Source organism: Hyaena hyaena, unplaced genomic scaffold (genome assembly GCF_003009895.1).
Source record: "Hyaena hyaena isolate Hyena2069 unplaced genomic scaffold, ASM300989v1 scaffold_2328, whole genome shotgun sequence".
Classification (NCBI taxonomy): domain Eukaryota; kingdom Metazoa; phylum Chordata; class Mammalia; order Carnivora; family Hyaenidae; genus Hyaena; species Hyaena hyaena.
In genome coordinates, this window is record NW_024082962.1 from 1 (window position 1) to 11680 (window position 11680).

General features: G+C 46.8%; 1 long non-coding RNA gene across 1 annotated transcript; it reads right to left on the reverse strand.

Moving 5' to 3' along the window:
* Nucleotides 1-2146: 2146 nt before the first annotated feature.
* On the reverse strand, nt 2147-7958 carry LOC120227436. The gene is made up of 3 exons (XR_005527255.1): nt 7891-7958; nt 4966-5023; nt 2147-2201 (listed from the first exon to the last, which is right to left on the reverse strand). It is a non-coding gene; the product is annotated as an uncharacterized LOC120227436 (long non-coding RNA).
* Between the last annotated feature and the right edge of the window lie 3722 nt (nt 7959-11680).

Sequence of the window (11680 nt, forward strand, 5' to 3'; positions counted from 1 at the left end):
TTTGGAATCTTGAATTTGAGATGGCAGGGGTTTCCTAAGCACACTCGGGGGGCTGGGTGGGGAGGTCCCTCACCTCTTCCCCCTCTGAGGCTGGCATACCCGGACTGCCCTGTCCACCACATCTGGCTGGCCCTGTGGTCCCCTCGGGGTCATGCAATGGCCACAGGAGGGAGCTTCAGACCTGGGGCCTCATCCTTCCACCTCACCACCCCCAGAGGAGATAGCGAGGTGGCTGGGCCACAGAGCCTCCTGGCTAGGCAGTGACACTCAGCTTCCCATCCCAAAGCAAGTCTGCAGCCCTGGCACAAGATTCCGTTCCCTCCAGTTACCTGCACAGGATGCAGCCTCGACTTAGTGCTTCCTATTCCTTCCACAGTTGTCACGGCAACATGATGCAAAGAGCAGATGGGGGCCAGGCAGGCATTGGCAGAAAAGTGGCTGGAGCCCAGATTAAGGTCATTCCGTTGTCCACACAACCATCAGAGACTTCGAGACGCTTTATGTCATTACTCTTCACTCTGCTTTACATTCTGACCTCTTCCACAGCTGTCCTCACCTCTCCACCCAGGACTCTGGGCCAGCAACAAAGGAAGCGCACCCCACCCCAGGGGTGGGGGGGCGCGAGCCCCTGCCAAGGCTTTTGTAACAGGCGTCAGTGCATCCTAAGCCTCTGAGCTGGAGCATGGGCCCCAGGGTCACCCGCAGTCTCCTCTTAGTCCAACCATGGAGGCTGAGTCAAGAGGAAGTTTCTGGCAGATTCCAAGCTCAGTACATGCTCCTCTCTCTGCAGGGCCCTTCCATAGCCTCTCCACTCACTTTGTTCCCTGGCTTTCACCTACATCCTTTTCTCCCATCCTCTGTGGAGTAAAGGGAGGGGCAATTCCCAGGAAACATCAGACACCATCCCCTTAAACAGAGCTTCCTGATGTCCACTTTTCTCATAACCATTCATCCATTTACTCAACATCAGCAAATGCCAGGCATTCTGCTGAGGGCTGAGGAAATGGAGGTGAGTAAGATGTTCTTTAATAGTCTGCAGTCAACCCAGGAAAATAGAAGCCAGCATAAAGATGCAATCTAAACAGCTTACAGTAAGCGTTTCAGGAGGGCTGAGGACAGGGCACTGTGGGACCAGCACAGCCAGTGGGTACCCTATACAACCTTAGCAGGTCAAGGAAGGCTTCCTGGAAGAGACAATATTTTGCCCGCTCCTTAGGAGCTAGCAAGAGTTAGCCAAGTACAGAAGTCCTAGAAAAAGGACACTCAAGACTTGGTAACAACTTATTCCAAGAATAGGAAATCAGTGGGCAGAGAGTGTTAGGAGTCCACAGTTGTCCCCAGGACAGAGTCCTTGGTGCACAAAGGGAGAAAACTGGAGAGCAAAGATGGGACACTCCTTCCTGTGTGGGCCTTGAGTGCTAAGCACAGAAATTGGACTTTATCCCACAGGCAGTGGAGACCAATTGAAGGATTTCATGGGATAGGAAACGAGTCTGGATCTTAGAAAGGTCTCATGGGCATGCACACATACACACACACACTAACAACCAGACCCCTATATCACAGTCCTTGCATAGACACTCAACCATCAGGCAAAGGATACATGATCTTGTTCTGGAAACGATCATACTTGGAAAGCATCACTGTGCAAGCCCCGCAGCCCCCTTCTCCACAGCCCAGCTTGGTCCCGCTCAGCCCCACTGGATGGTGGAGGGTTAAGGAACATGAACTCACAGAAGAGTCTTTGCTGGGCCGCTGGGAAGTGTCTGTGCAGAGCCATCCGTTGCCACACCCAGGCTCAGGCCCCTCAACCCAGGGAGGCAGCAGACCCACACAGCCTCCTCTTCCAGAAAATGCCACACTGTACCCTGGAGGTAGAGAATGAGACCATCCCCACTGCACAGAAGAGGAAAGGTAACAGGGTCCTATCAGACAGCACTCAAGTATTCCCTGGGACTGGAGTCCCACTGCTGTCCAATCCTGGAGATTCTTCTTCACATTGAGATCTTCCTGGCATGGTCTTCTAGGCTCCCAACCCGTGGTCTCACTGGGCAAGTGAACCAGGCACTTGGGTGGCCCTCAAATCACCCCGCATGGGTATTCAATGAAGACAAAAGAGACGTTGATCTCTTCTGGGACCTACTGNGTGCAAGCCCCGCAGCCCCCTTCTCCACAGCCCAGCTTGGTCCCGCTCAGCCCCACTGGATGGTGGAGGGTTAAGGAACATGAACTCACAGAAGAGTCTTTGCTGGGCCGCTGGGAAGTGTCTGTGCAGAGCCATCCGTTGCCACACCCAGGCTCAGGCCCCTCAACCCAGGGAGGCAGCAGACCCACACAGCCTCCTCTTCCAGAAAATGCCACACTGTACCCTGGAGGTAGAGAATGAGACCATCCCCACTGCACAGAAGAGGAAAGGTAACAGGGTCCTATCAGACAGCACTCAAGTATTCCCTGGGACTGGAGTCCCACTGCTGTCCAATCCTGGAGATTCTTCTTCACATTGAGATCTTCCTGGCATGGTCTTCTAGGCTCCCAACCCGTGGTCTCACTGGGCAAGTGAACCAGGCACTTGGGTGGCCCTCAAATCACCCCGCATGGGTATTCAATGAAGACAAAAGAGACGTTGATCTCTTCTGGGACCTACTGAGTCCCACCTTTTCACCTTGAACCTTTTGGTTGATTAAGTCCAGGAACCAAAAGTAGGGTTGGATGAGGGGCTTCTGAATATCCACCCATAAGCTATGTGAATGTAAAATAAAATGAAGATTCATCGAGGTTGGGACCAATATTGCAACCATCTCTTACATGATAACTTTGAGTTTGCTTACATGCCTAAGTAATAGGCTATTCTAGAGAACAACACTTAAAGCAGCCCCTTTGCTTGTAGCATAGTCTCTGCTGCTGCTTTCCCTTCAGGCTCCGGGCCTCTAAGCCACCCAGTTATCTACCAAAGATGGAGGTCATTATCACTGGTCATTTCCCACATTTGCAAGACAAAATTAGTAACTAATGATGACATAGCATCTTACACTTGAAAACTACTTGACATCCATGGAATCATTTAATCTTCTCAATACTTTAGTGAGCAAGTGGGGTAGGAGTTACCATTTCCCCACAGATTAAAACAAAACAAAACAAAACAAACTGAGTCCCAGGAGGTAATGTGAGCCCTGCAAGGAAGACAGTCACTCATGTTACCATGTGTAAGGGCCCAAACAAAATCATCTGACTCCAGATCTGGGGGCTCCCCCTTCACCATGTGGCTGCTCTTTCAAAACACATTCGGGAAGAAATCTTGATGTCCTAAGTTATTCTTCTCACTCATCAGAATATGTCATTACCAGCAATCAGACAATATAGAGGCATGGGGAAACAAATGGTAGCACCCAAAGTCCAGCAAAATCTTGTGACCTGGAGATCTTTTTGCAAGCCAGTGTAGAAATTAAGACTGGGCTCTTTCTTTTTCCCCCCTCTTCTTATTCTTTCTTTTCAAGAACTTCCAGAAATTAACTCTCACCACAAACAGCAAAAAGCCACCTGGCCTTCATTTATGTGAAGACTTTCAGTTTGGGATTTCATTTGAGATTCAACCTTTAAATTAGCAATTGCTATGATCAGGAATGTCTGAGACTTTGGGGCCTTCAACACTGTATCAGAAAACTAAAACTAATGTCAACCATCTCTGAGAATTGCCTCTTTTCTCAGGCCTCCCAGGTAGGGAGACTGGAAATAGAGTTCTGTGTAGTCTCCTGATCCTACTGAGGGATTCCACCTCTGACAAAGAGCCACCAAGTTCAGGGACCGTGAAACTCCAGACTTGCCCTCTCCAGATAGAAACTCCAGGATAAAGTACTGCAGAGCCAGACACCATCTGATAAGAGATGAGTGAACCAGAGGTAAGGCCATGGACTTCAGACTTGTTTCTGTGGGAACTGAAAAAAATCCTTTGTTGTCCTAAAATATGTCACCTGAATGAGCCACTGGACATCCCTGCCTCTGAGGGTGAGAGAGGTTTGTTGATGGAAGTCAGGATGAGCATCATCCCAACAACCAACCCTGAAGGGTTTCCATCATGGGTGGGAGGTTAAGAGCATAGCTCTGGGTTTTAGCCTGGGCTCTGCCAGCATTTGCCCAGAACACATGAACAAGCAGCAGGTCCCTCTCATGTGCTGGCCTCACTTCCTCCTCTGTCCAAAGTTGTGTCAAAAGAACTGCTATGGGGATCAGTGAGATCATGTACAAAAATCAGCTTAAACTCTATCTACATCTAGTAAGTGCTCATTAAATGCCAGCTCCGATTATATTTGCACTGTTGTTTCTGTACTAGGGTCTCAGAATACCTTCCTACTTTGAAAGAACACAAGGTCTTAGATGTTACAGAACCCTGCTTGTGCTGAAGGAAGAGTAACATCCCAGGTGCCCCTCAGGACTCCCCTGTCCTTGCCTCCTTGTACCCACCATCTCCACAGTGGATGGTACCTCCACACAGTTCCCTAGCCCAGGCACCCTTTCCCAAAAAACACTCCTTCCTCTGACCTTCCTTCCACCTTCACAGAACTAGGAAGATTGCCCAGGAAGACTGCTGATCCCTTTGTGGATCAGCAGAGATCTGAGGAAGGCCCTCTCCTCAAGGGGAATGGCTGTGCAGCTTACCAGGGCTAATGAGAGCCACTCACAGCTATTCATTTTACACACCCTGGATTAAATCTTGGCACCACTTGAGATCTTGAGAAACATCAAGAAGAATCCTCTCATTTGACAGCTGATAATTTTACACCTGGAGAGTTCAGATGACTTCCCAGAGTCACACAGCTGCTGAGTCACACAGCTATAATGCAGACGTCCAGAGCCTGGCTCTAGGGCTCTGTCCTCGACACTTCATGGCCTCCCACCATCACTGGAAAATGACATAAGGCCTAGAGAATGACTTCTCATACCCCCCCTCCTCCTCCGAAGTCAGGATACATTTTCTTCTCAGGTAGGCCAAAAGGGTTGTTTCTGGATCTGCATTCTTCTCCACCACCTATAAGAATAAAACCAGAAGAAAAATATATCCTAGGTAGACTTAGCCCAAGAGTCTGTGGAGCTAATAGGGATGTGCTAAATATATCATGAAAACCAAGGTCTTTTTCTTGATAATTCCATAAGAATGAACATATGAACCACAAACCACCCTCTATACATGCCGATATTCTCCAATTCTAAAATTCTACTTTAGTGCTTCTCTCTGGACCTACCACAGAGGGCTCAGGTATTGCACCTGCCATTCTGAGGTGGCTAAGGCAGAGCCCCCTTCAAATCAAACATGTCATCTCATTTCCAGCTGTTGGATCACACCTGTGAATGTGAGGGGCAGCTATGCCCCCCAGCACATACATTCTCAGGCAGCAGAGAGTGTGTCTGTTCCCCTGTGCACACAGGGACTATTGTATGCATTGGGCTATCACAGCCAACACCACTAACACATGTCACACGTGGAGGAGAACTCTCAACCCAAAGGTCCACAAATGATACACTCAATAAGATGAAAATGTTGCCTACAAAATGAGGTGCCAGTTTTTTCAATGCAAATAGTCAAAGGAAATCCATGACAACCTGTTTCACTACTCATATTCATCATACATTGTCAAGGGTAATAGGGTTGGGGTGACTGGGATGATTAAAGACAGAGAATTTATGACAAGAATTTCTTTAGAGAGAATGGCATTGTGAGTCTTACATCTTCCTAAGGTTGAGGAGAGAAGGTATGTACCTCACACCTCAAACTCTGTGAGGGGGCTCCCATAACCCTACATGTGAAGCTAACAGACAGCCCTTGTAGAATGGGGGATAGAATGGTCTGCGTATCTAAAAGCTAGAGATAGGCTTACCAGGCGAGCTGAAGAAGAAAGGGCAGTATTGGCATTGGGGTGCACTCTCAGAGTTTGGGAGAGCAAAGGTTTGCTAGGTGTTGCCTGTGGACCTAGTGTAGCCCATGCAAAAGAGAGAATGTTGGTGTTCTATCTTGAATTGAGACTGTGAATGGAAACTTAGAAATGACCCTAGGACTTCGTTAGTGATTAGGAGCCACCCAAAAAGTCATAACACTGCCAGCATTTGCCTCTTGAAGAATGTTTCAAGGAAAGTGGAGAATCAGATTCGTTTTCTCTTATTACACCCCACGGATCCAGTTTGTTCAAATTCCTGGTTACAAAGTGCACAGGAGGAACTATTTCTTTTCTCTCAGAGAAGTCATAAACACACAAATAAAGATCCCTATCGCCTTTCTTGCAAGTGGCAGGAAGAGCCTCTTAGCTGACTACCCTCCCCTCAAATTGTAGCTTCCTCTTCCAGCTCGGCTTTCATCACATCTGTCCCCTGCTCCGTGCTTTCCGTGACTTCCCACATGTTCAAGATAACATCCAAGGTCCTTACACTGTCTTCTGAGGCCTTTTTCCATTATGTCCCCAATCTTAATTTTCAGCTTTTTCTTCTCCTCCTTTCCTGACAACCTAGTCTTTTACTCCAGTGAAACTTCCCTGGCAACGATTTTGTATATCACCCCAGTCACAAGTGGTCCAATCTTCCTTGAATTCCTACACAGAATGGCTGCACCACTCTCATAGCACGGCTGCAGTGCTGCTCCAGCAATTTCCACAGAACCCTCTCTCAACAAGATGCCAGTGGGCATTCCAAAGGACAAACACTTCATGGGTATATGAGTTTAGAAAATGCTAGGCTCAGCAAATTGCTCTGATAAAATTTCAGCAGCAAAATGAATAGTAGCTTTAATGGATTATAACTCATTAAATAAAATTAAAACTTATGAGTCCAAAGTGATATATAATAAGTAAACAGATCGAGAGAAAGAAAGTTCTTTCTGACAGAAGAAGCCAACTAATGAATACAATTAGCCTAATCTTGCAATCAGCACAATAACTGACCAAGTCAAGAATCATCAACGGGAGCTAAAACTACTGGGTGAAGGTTATTCATGAAGATAGTTTCACAGACTTAAAGTGTCTTCTCATAGATTATTGATTAACTATAAAAGGTAAAAAAGTAATTTTACTGTGGAGAAAACTGGTGGATACCACCATAACCAAGTGATCACAGTTCACATCCCAAATAATGGAGGAGGAGGCAGACATCTTGTGCCTCCCAACACTAACGCACCGAGTAACACTATCACTGGGAAGAGGCTGGGAAAATTGGTACCCACAGCCTAAGACCCCTCTGTTCCACCTACTCCTACCTTCCCCACGTCCCTGTGCATCAATGGAGATCATCCAAGGGGGCAATTTTTATCAAAGTAAGAGACTTGAAATATTTATTGCAATACTAGGGGGGAAGAGGGGAGAGAAACATGCCCTTTATGGGAAAAAACAAACTGTGGCTTGCCACAAGATGTCAGTAAATGTCCTCACACAAGTAATCTGTCACATTTACATACATGAGATACCAGAATCAAAGGCTATGTACATCTTATATCCCAATATTAGCAAGGAAACAAGTTCATGTTCCTACTCTCAGTAAAGAGAATGACGAAAGCCTCAATGTGTTGGAATAAACACAGCGATGGAGGCATGTGGACGACATCCAGTCCCACCCAGGACACTGTGCCCTTTTTCAGCTTTGTGCCAGCGTCTCTGCTGCCGCACACCTCTCTTATCACCTGCCTCCTGGGCACTGCTTTGACCCTAGAATGTTTTGACTGTGTTCTATATCTGACAAGGTTTTCGTTCCCCAGTGTTACCCAAAATGCAGCAACACTTCGGAGGGAGAGAGAGAAAGAAAGGAGAGACAGTAAGAGAGAATATGAAAGAGAGAGAATAGCCCTCCTCCGAAGGACAAACTTCCCTTCCACGGGACCAGAGAAGACAGACCAAAGGCCGGCCGGCTCCACCTTACCTTTTTTCCGTTCACAAAGAAAACCAGCTCATCCGCTGTCATTGTCACAGGATGTGGTTGGGGATCCCCGAACTTCAGGTACTACGCTCCCAAGAGGCACTGGCAGTTATCACTGCTCAGCAACTTGAAAAATACACTTTCCAGTAAAATGAAACCTGGCCAGCCAACGGGAAGAAATCAGCCTAGAGCTTCAGGGCACAAGGTGTTCTTGGAAAAAGCTACCGGTTTACATAATCAAGGAAAATAAAAACACTCCCACACGGCAAATCGCCCTCCCAACATCTGTGTCAAAGAGCAGAGCGGAAGGCCCATGCAGGAACCAGCGAGGGGAGGGCCTTCCTGCCAGGTGACCTGCTGTATTAGCACTGACCTCATGGAACCTGCTTCATCTCCCCACTGCTGAAGCAGAGAAGGAGGCAGGGCCCTGGGCAGAGCCACAAGGATTGAAGTGATTCACACCCTCCACGTCCACACTTGTCAATTCACCATTGAGGTTTATAGCAACCCAGACTCAGCACTTAGACAAAGGATTCATTCTCCCACCACCTGCGACCACGCAGGTCACAAGCCATGGGGCCCAGAGATCCAGCAGCAAAACCTAGCATTTAACCTCAGCATTGGTGTCTTGGGAATTCAGCTGTTTTCATTCTCTACATGGGTATTTGCATGACCCCATGAGCTGAGAAGGCTGCCAGACAAATGATATGTTCCAGTAATATTTGGTGAGTTTCCCAAGAACCAAAGTATTTATTCCTATCGCACATGTATTCTCAACAGCACCACAGAAATTATCCTGATAACAAACCAATTTGAAGTTTTTCTTTTGTTTGTTTCTCTCAGGGAAGGGCCCTTCATTGGCTGTCAGAGTAACTCAGAAGAATATTTCAAAGTAGCAAATAAACTAAAACACCCACACCACACAGGCATAGGCTAAGTTAACGCAGAGCTGAAAATCTTCCCCCCCGTCCAATATCCGTTAATTCCTGGTGTGAACACACGTGAACACTGCCCACCTGGGCAGCACCGATAAGCTCTCTGTGGTTATTACTCACCTGCGCCTCCCAGCTCACACACACATGCCCACACGCACAAGTGTTCCCTCCCGTCTTCTTCAGTCCTGTAACAACCTACCTGGCTACTCAGTCAGTCTCTCTGCAGTAGGTCGCTTCCCCTGCTCCCCTCGCAGGCTACACAGGGGAAGAAAGGAGTATTAGGTAGAAGCAGTCGGTGTAGCAACAGCTCGGTGAAACTGCAGACTGCTGGGACATTGTTAACACAACGCCCTCTTGCTCCACAGACTTTATTTAAGCAGGAGATGAAATCTCACATGTAGGGTGACCAGGCATCTCCGTTAAGTCCCAACTATCCTGTTTTAAACACTGAAACCATAACAAATATCTCAGTCCAGGGCAAACTGGGATGATTGGTCACCATAAAACAATGGTTCTTAACCGAGGGATTAGTTAGAGGAGATAGTCCCATATTGTTATCATGACTGAGAGATGCTACTGACATCTAGTAGATAAGAAGCTGGGTATACTACTCAACACCCTGCAACAGAGGACCACCCCTCCCAACAGATACACACACACACATGCAACAAAGAATTATCTGGTCTTAAAATGTCAGTAGAGGCAAGAATGAGAAACCCCCCTCCAAAAGGAAGAAGGAAGGAGGTGGGGAGAGGTAGAGGGGCTGAGTGTGGGTGCTATTTCATAATAGGTCAGTACTCCCAAACCACACTCACATTCTCTGTGGTGGAGAGGCTTTTTCCTCTATCCACTGATCCAACCAGTTTTGCAAGCCCTCTACTTCCTCCTGGCTAGACTGGGGCCAAAGTCCCAGGAGACTCTCAAGGTGAAGGTGGAGTGCTGAGGAAGGAGCTCAGTGTTGAGGGTTAGGTAGTCAGGCTTAAATAATGACTCTACCACTTCTGTGTGACCTTTGGCAAAAATCACTCTCTTGGTCTCAATCTCATCTAAGAAATGGGGTCACCTGCCTACTTTGTAAGAATCCTGTCTGGTAAGAATTGAATGAGACATAGTTTAGGCAGTCGTCCTTCAGCCTCTTTCTCTTTTCTAGAGGTGAAATTCCTCTGTTAATGTGAGCATTAAAAAAACAAAAGTGAAATAAATGTTTAATAAGGGCCTTTGTTGCCATTCAGATTTTATTTCTGTATAACTGTAGTAACTAGTTTATCTCAGTAATAATGAGATTTGGCAAAACTTTGACTTCTACGGTTACTCATTATCCAACACAATAACAATGACCATTTCCTTCTCTGTAATTTTTCAACATGGCACAAATGAGAAGAAAACAGTCCAAAATAAACATTTTCCCCCAAGCTGAAGACCTCCTGTATATGCTTTCGATGTTGGGATGAATTCTCAAATTTGAGCTGAATAAATGGGATTTCAGGGCTTGAAATAGGGCCAGTACAGCTTATGTTACATGGGCTTGTCCTGTTTTCCCTGAGGGATGCCTTGGTTTATAATAGGTGCTATACTGGCACGTGAATCTCAAAGTCCACAGAGAAGCCAAATAAGCTCTGAGTCCTCCTAAACAAAAGCATCTTCCCTCAGGGAACAACACTTGCAGGAAATCACATGAGTGAAGAAGGAAAACAGTGCCCAGAGAAGTCCTTAATTCTGAAACAGTGAACTCCTTGGGTCTGAGCACGCCCTGGAGGAATAGCAATTCAGGAGAATTTTTGGATATTCTCTGGTAGTCTGGTCAGCGCCAGACAACAGCTGTCGAGCCTCTATTGCTTTGGAAGGGTGCATTTTCTGTTTTTGTTTTTTTTTTTTTTCACTTGCAACAAACTTCACTTGAAAAGAAAAAAAGAATTACTCTTCTTTCAAAATATTCCATTACTTGGGTTTTGGTGGGTTGGGTATATTTTCTTTTTTTACTAGTTTGCTTTTTGTTTTTTTACCAAGACTGGTTTCCCTCCTAGATATGCCCATGCTGGAGGATACAAGATGTTATCCTCCCAGAGCATCGCGGTGCAGCAGCTGTCTTCCCTGTGTTTCCAGACTTCTAGATTATTAGCCAGCCCTAATCACAGTTCTTGACACCGGAATAGCATACTATGATTTCATTTGATCTTTAGAACAGCGCTGCAAGATGGGCAGGGAATTATTATTATCTTCTCTTTCCAGACAAAGAAAATGAGGGTCAAAGAGGCTGACTTGCCAGTAATCCCACTGCACGCTTGCCTCTTACCCCCTCCCCAGCACAGAAAACAGCTCTCTGACGGTTCTTCACCAACCTTGGAGCATAAGCGCAGGATTGTCAGCATGACATTCAGGGCCCTTCTCGGTCCAGCTGGAACCCACCCTTCTGGTGGGTGAAGTGTCTTTCTTCCAAGCCCGGGTGGGGCTCCCCGGGATGGGGAGCAGAACTGCGTTTACTGCTGTATCGCTGGTGCCTTGCATAGTGCCAAGTGTGCAAGAAGGACCAAAACATGCTTCCTGGATTGAGCCCACAATGCAAGGAATGGGTTGAATTTTCAGAACTGTCTAAGCCCCTGACTTTTTTTCTTGATCCACTAGATTTTTTTTTTAGTATAGTCGGCACAGATTACATTGGTTTCAGGAGTGTAACATAGTGATTAAATGGCTCTATATACTGTGCTGTGCTCAGCACACGTGTAGCCCCCATCTGTCTCCATACCACACCATTACAATATCATTGACTTCATTCCCTATGCTGTCCCTTTCACCCCCATCACTTAGTCATTCCATAACCAGAAGCGTGCACCTCCCACTCCCCTTCACCCATTTTGCCC